Source organism: Magnolia sinica, chromosome 7 (genome assembly GCF_029962835.1).
Source record: "Magnolia sinica isolate HGM2019 chromosome 7, MsV1, whole genome shotgun sequence".
NCBI lineage: Eukaryota > Viridiplantae > Streptophyta > Magnoliopsida > Magnoliales > Magnoliaceae > Magnolia > Magnolia sinica.
Window position 1 is genome coordinate 70,240,914 of NC_080579.1, and position 7,656 is coordinate 70,248,569.

General features: G+C 36.2%; 1 long non-coding RNA gene across 1 annotated transcript; it reads left to right on the forward strand.

Annotated features, from left to right (window-relative positions):
- Positions 1-22: 22 nt before the first annotated feature.
- Positions 23-7,268, forward strand: LOC131251433 (uncharacterized). The gene is made up of 7 exons (XR_009173860.1): positions 23-202; positions 244-816; positions 2,523-3,866; positions 4,032-4,181; positions 4,430-4,546; positions 5,485-5,604; positions 7,123-7,268. It is a non-coding gene; the product is annotated as an uncharacterized LOC131251433 (long non-coding RNA).
- Positions 7,269-7,656: the final 388 nt, after the last annotated feature.

The window sequence follows — 7,656 nt, forward strand, 5'->3', positions numbered from 1 at the left end:
TCTCTCTAGGCCTCTCCCTCTCCCTCTCCCTCTCCCTCTACGCCTCTCCCTCTCCCTCTTCGGTCACCTCTCTCTATCTCTTTGTTTGATCTAAAGGAGGGAGACAAAACCCTAACCCTATCACAACCACACGCCCCAATGAAATCTAGTCGCCAGATTCTATCCAGAGACGAGAAATCCAGCCAACAATCATCGAATCCAAGTATCTGGGTTTTTTTTTTTTTTTTCATTTGTTTCATGTAGGTGTTGGAGATTAATGCTAATCCTCACAGATACTTGCGAAATCTTGCTTGATTTCAACCATAAATCAGCCAAAATCATCTACAAATGCATCAAAACAAGTTGTTAAAAATCTGAAGTCGCAGGTGAGAAACCTTTGTGAGGATTTTCTATGTATTTTTATTTTTTATTAATGTAAATTTTCCTTTACTTTCTATGTATTAATGTCAATTTCCAAATTTGAGGAATTCAAGGTAAAGAATGGCTTTCAGGTTTTTTGTTTTTAAAAATGGGATTTGAGGCTTTTGAATTGTGATGCATACCAAGTGTTTAACGAAATGGTAAAGGAGACGTGCATACCAAATGTTTGACTGATTACATGTCTTTGCCATTTACCAAAAATGTAAGTTTCACTATCTAGAGGCAAGCATTCATTTGGAATATTTTCTCATAGATTTAATTATGGACACTTGTTTCTTATTAAGAGAAAATATCAGGTTTATAGGCCATCTACCATTATTCAGCGTCTTTCCAGGTGATTAACGAAACTCTACGGATGACGAATATTATCAATGGGGTATGGAGAAAAGATTAAAGGTATTTGTGATGGTTTAAAAGCTTCAGAGATGCAATGTACATCATTAGATGCATATGAATAAGTGTGTTACTGAGCCTGCCTAAATCTGATAGAAGTCATAAAATTTTAATGATACTTCAGAGATGCAATGTATATCATTGGTGCATGCATATGTAGACGCTTGGTTTTTTGTTGTTCCTTCACATGGGTAAGGTTCCTTGTTTGTTTGATTTTTTTTTTTTTTTTTTGGTTGCATCTTCACAGCGGTAAGGTTCCATGTTTGTTTGGTTAAAGTACCCAAGAGACAACAAAGTATATGCAAAAAAATGCTCTGCATTTGCTCCCTCAATATGCTCGTAGGTGTTTATGCTTGCATCATCTGAAGTTTCTACTTAAATTTTGATGCAATCAATTGTTTGCGCTGCTGTAATACTAATATGACATGGGTGGAATAGTCGATCGTCCTAGTTGGGTTAGCATATGAAAATGGAAGATGCTCCGTAAGATGTCTTTGTTGTCCAAGTCTTGTCTTAACTTTGGAGTTGTGTTTGGATGCTCGGTTGAAATTATTTGCAACAGCATCAGTGGAATCAATGGCGAAGTCATGCCTGGACAGGTAAATATTGTTTCGTCCTTATGTTTCATTCTGCTTTTATTATTATCATTATTATTTTCTTATTCGATGCATCATGGTGTTTGAATCTCATTTCTTATGCAGTGGGAGTATCAAGTCGGCCCTACTATGAGTATCTCCGTAGGCGATGAGTTGTAGGTTTCTCACTACATTTTTGAGGTATTCTTAAATGCATTGTTGATTTCATTACATAATCATCTAAGCCTTATTCCAACTAATGGGTCTGCTGCATGAATCATTTTCTGCCATTCCACTCTAAGAGTGTCAACTTCAGTTAGACCATAGGTCATCAAGCCTAGTTGATTCCATTATATGAAATATTTATGTGTAAGGGTTGAATAATTATTAGTCGCTCGGTTAAAGACCCACATATTTAATTCAACCATCAGAAGGGAACTTGCGTCAGGATCTTCAATCCTACCCTCCCTGTATGTGCCATGTGGCGCTTGTAGGATCTAGATCATTCATCAGGTGGGTACCCCCATGTGTGTATCGTAACCTGAAAATCAGATTGTAGGTGTTCATGAGATGGGTGATATGTCTACTTTGAATATGGACCATTTGTCAATTCTTTTTAACTGTCCATCTTCCATACAGTTGTGGATTGGAGTACTAAATGATATGATTCCACTACTTGTAAATGCAAGTTGGTTTTCCTTAATAATGCTTGGTTTTCTGTAAACAGAGGATTACAAAGTGTGTACTATTAATTTTCTTTTCTTCCATATGTTTTCTTGGATAGATTCGTGCAACCTATCTTAACATAATAGCCAATGTGTGATTCTAAAATTTTAACGTCATAAGATGTCACAAACTTAACTGAGGTTATGGTCCCTGACAAAGTGGAATGGCAGAACAAGATTTGTGTCGCTGACCCCAAGTACTTGCGGTAAGGCTTAGATGATGATGATGATGATGATGATGATGATGATAACATGTCACAAATTTGTATTGTTTTCAACATCTTTTTCTTGTGTGACTTTGGATGCATTCTAAACATATTGCGCAGAGTTCATGTTTTGCCTCCAAAAATAAAGAATTTTTTTTTCAAAACATGGAAAGACTAATCAGTCCTACTTCTTGTAACTTCAGCCACTGCTTCAAATGGAAGGACTGCAGAAAGATTTGGTTAGGGAGACTACTGATGGTGAACTAGCAGTTGCAACAAATATGAGAGTTGCAAAGGTGAAAAGAAACATAAGGCAGTCGAGTTGCAAGAAACAAGCTAATCAAGGTACCACTCTCTTTTACTCTACTCACACCTAAGGCAAGATATCTTCTCTCCTGACAAGCCAGTAGAGTGAAAAACATAGATTGTATCTAATCAAGTTGCACACAACAGAAACCATCTTTGAAGACAGAAGCACACTGAAAATGGAAAATATTTTACAGATATAGTGGTGATATTATTCCTTTTTCTTCCTGTATAGTGATAATGGTTGTAGAAAAAATGGATCTATATATGCAATGATCACCATTCATGTGTAGGACTGTAAAATCAAAGAAAAGGTCACTGTGTGCTTAATATGGATGGCCATGAAAGCTGCAATTGTGTCTTGATATTTATTCTGTGTCAGAATCTTTTTCTAGTGTCTTCCTTCCCACCAAAACCTTTTTTAACACCTCTATCATTGCTGCCATCCATCTTCTGCAAATCCAGCATCGTCCACTGGATCTTTTAGCCCCTTTGATGTGATAGGAAGCCTATTCTTGGAATCCCACTTGCATGACGAGTTCTGTTGTTGCTCCAGCTTCACTGGAAACCATTTCTGGGCTCGTTGTGTGCTGGCACCAATTCTCAGAACAGGTACCTGCAAACTTCCCAGATCTTTGGTCTAGCATGTTGTGGTTCATATACTGTTGCTTCTAGTTGTGCCAACCGCCCTTCTTGGAAACGTTGGAAGCAAATTTCAGGTTTCATCCTATTCATATCAGCAGTAGTTGGTTGGATTCATTTGATCTATTTGGTTTTCTTTTACAATGGCTGAAAAGCCCACATCTTAACAAGACACGTGTCCTTTAAATGTTGTAACCTTGAGCATCTCATTGTTATTGTGTTATTCTTTTACATTACTCAGGTTCCTTCGGCTGTAGTTACATATACCTCCCTGTTCTGTAGCATAGGTCCTGGATCACTGTACTGGAGACAGACACATCGGCCTACTATACTGCAATCTCTTGGATGCATAGCACAAACTGCAATGCCTGTTTATGAAACCAAAGAGGGTGAATTGTGGGTTTTATAACGAGCAAAATATTAGAGTGCGGCAGCATATGCTTTCCTTGGCCTTTACAAAACTGAACCGTCTTATGCATGCTATTGTATGTTTCTCCCATTTTGACAAGATCTTCTCATTTGGATATATTTCTCTGTTCCAGGAACTAAAATCTCTTAGGAAAAACAAAGTGAACTTTGTTTATTGAAGGTCAGTTAGGGTATGACTAGTTTATTATCCTCTAGTTATTTCATGTTATGAATCTTAATACATGCAACAACAATTTCTTTAAAATTTTTATGATTTTTTGCAATCCAGTTACCATATGATTTGCTTTCACTGTTAATATCCCCACTTTGTTCCTTTTCATTGTTTTTCTCTCTAGTTTTGCATCACAGGTATTTGGTATTAAAACCTTGGTGAAAAGCTTTTTACCTATTAAAGATGCTCATCTGCGGCCGGGGATGGAAACCCTTTCGAAAATCCTAAAAAACATGCTCTCTTTTGGAGACATTTCAAAGGTTGTAAAATCAAGGTATTATAGGCCTACTAACATGACAAACTTTTTCATCTCTTGGCGATGGGCATCCTTGCCTTCATTTACATTTATCATTTGTATAGGAATTATCTCTTGTTTGAATAACCATCAAGTGTAAGATTCAAAAAATATATATATAAACAAATCTGACAATTTGGCGGAACCTGACATTCTTTACAAGTTTAAAAATAACATAAACAGTTGAAAAACTGATTATATTATGTCTTGACCCTTGATTACTGCAGAAGGATCGACATGATAGAAGGGTTGGAAACTGTGGCTAACCTCAATATACCTAAGGATCTTTCAAGTCAAGAAGTAAATGCGTATCTGCAAGATGCATGCGCAAGATTTGATGTCAAGTGTCCCCCTCAAACTACAACGCGGCTGTTAGACAAGGTATTCTAAAAAATTTATTGTGTCTTTTCTCATTTATGATATATGGGTGGTGTGCCTTTTCTTTCCCTTTCCTTTTTTGCTGGTGTTACGATTGGAAAATGTGTGCTGATAGAGAAGAAAATTGTTTATGATTGAAAAATTGTTTGGTAAAGAAAAATATTATTTAATATAAATAAACAAGAACAATACTTGGCCACTTGATGCTGGCGAATGCCGGTATAAGGGGACTGCCATCTATGGTTGATCACCAGCAAATATATGCAATCAGGACACAACCACTTCTTTGAAATTATACCGTGTTAGCATTTTTGTGCTTGTCCAGCACTTTTGGACATGGTTCATTTAAAAAAAGGTTCTTCGATGTTTAATTATTCCTATCTTTTAATTTTGGATACTTTCGTATATATAAATAATTGGTCTTCTCTTGGTTTTGTTGTTACTAGTATTATTTATTTTTGTAATTTTTACACAAATAATTATGATATACTATAAAAATATAATACATACCATTTAAAAATGCATACCTTTCTATGGACATGCTTAGGAATCTGACTTCTAAAAGCCACTGCATCTGACACCAGTTATCTGTGTTGGACACTGACGAATCCGACTTCTACTAAGTTACATGTATGCCGATCATATTATCCAGGAGCTTTTTCAGTATTTTAAAAATATTTTATTTATTTCTACATTAGTTCCATTGATTCAATAAATTGGGTAGGGGCTACAAGATTTCATTAGGACAGGCTCCAAATCTTTGCAGAACCTTAGTTGGTGCATAATCAGCATATAGTGTTGTGTTTGTGTGGTTTTTCTTTTCTAGTCTTGCTATTAGTTGCAGTATAAAACTGTGTTTTCTTCTGTGATTGGATGGCAACTGGTGGGGCATTTCTTGGAGGAGACATGCATAAATCCTACTTTTATCATAAATCATCTAGAGATAATGAGCCCATTGGCTAAGTGGCACAGATCGAAACCCTGCTTAACAGAGCGTTTTGAACTCTTCGTAAACAAGCACAAGGTATGCTGGTGCCATTTTTTTCTCAGGTTCTAGATATATTTCCTCTCTTACATTATAATTCAATGCTTCCATTAATCCAACTGGTCAGCACATGTGAACTAGAATACATCCATGTGCCAGCATGGCATGGCAAAGAGGTATAATAGTGAAATGGTGAAATAATTAAGATGGTTACTAGAAATGGGCTATGAAATGCATTGTAAAAAGTAAAATAGTGAAATAATTAAGATGTGCTAGCTTGGCATGGCAGAGAGGTATGAAATGCATGGTAAAAAGTAAAATAGTGAAATAATTAAGATGGTTACTACTAACAGAATACAGTTTAGGCAAACTTTTGTCCAAATAGGGTCATGTTAGTTTTGCTGGATGAGAATTCCAGCAATTAGGGGAATTCCAGCCAAATGTAACTACCCACGCATGAAGTTCTGATGTGATTGTGGTGATAATAAACCAAAGAGAATTTGTTGCACACATACCAACCTGGCATGTTTTGGTAGGAAATGAATAGATAGTTTAATGTTTTTTTTTTTTTTTCTTTTAATGCAATTTGTGTGATGGATGGTTGTTAAGTGTTCGGTTTATGTGATTGAATTTGCTATTTTTTTTCTTATTTTTTAGTTCCAAAGTTATCTGGGGTTTTTTTTAGTCTAATACCATCCCTTGCACTTGCATTAAGCACTTCTGTGGGCATTTTCAAGTTTTGTATCTTTTACAACATACATGGCTAACTCCAATGGTAATGGTTATAGCAAAACTGAAGATGTTAATGCAACTGACAATCGTGGTTTTTTTTTTTCCCCTCTGCCACAACTTGACAGTCATTGAAATCAACTGATTCAGGTGAGATTTTACAAGGACATTGGTAATGAACTGCACATGCATTGGATTCTTTTCTTCAGTTTGATCTCCAAATTCTTGTATTTTACTACTGATAGTATTTGTTTTAGTTGCAATGCATGTTTGGAGATCTATTTATCTTTTCTTCTATTTCATTGCACCTAGAGCTCTTCCTTAGCTTTGGAACTGTTTGCCTCTTTATTTATTCATTGGTTGTTGGGATCTTTGGCGTGAATCTCTCATATACATGGAATCTAAACCATGGACATCTATTTAAATGAGTACATTTTCTCTCTTTTTTTCTTTCAAATAGACAATTTGTGCTTGACTAAACACATGATGTTTTCGTATATAAATCAAGTTTCTTCATGCGGTCCCAAACAATCAACATGCATGTGGGACCAGCCTGAATTATGGGCCAGGGCATCTATACATATAGGGTTCATCTAATGCATGGATTGTGCTGATTTTTGCACAAGGTGCTCCTCATGGTAGGCCCACCTTTTGGACAAGTTGGATGTTGCATGCATGACAGGTTAGAAGTTGTCCACTGGCTTGACAATAACCTACGGTCCAACTTAGCTGAACTTGATGCATTATCCCTGCTCGTAAAAGAGTTCGGATTGTTGGGAAATAGGAATTTCCAGTTCCTACACTTTCATTTGGTCATTATGTAGGAAGGGCTCAAAAGAAGGTTAAACAAGAGCAGATACTAACTAGCCAATTTAAGGCAAGGCATAGCCAACAGTTGGAAGTTTCAGGTAATTTCTTTTGTATGAGTCCTAGTTTAGGAGGGGGAAGTGTTTAGTTAGGAGGGCTAAAGTCAATTTTTGTTGGTGTGGGCCACTTGGGTCATTTCCTCTTTTATTGAATTGAGTTGTTACCAATTTTGTGAATAGGATTCTTATCAAAAATTTTGTGAATAGGATTCTTATCAAATAATAGTGTGAATTATTTTTTGAATGACTATCAGGTGCAAGATTAAAATAATAATAATAATAATGTATCAATAATTTCTTATATTTACAGATATTTTTGCGACGGGATTTGAAAATCAACGACGGATTTGAGGTCCGTCGCTTACTCATATTAGCGACAGACCTTATCCGTCGCTAATTTCTGACCGTTGAAAATAACGACGAATTTGAAGTCCGTCGCCTATTCATATTAGCGACGAACCTTATCCGTTGCTAATGTTTTTAGCAACGACTGATT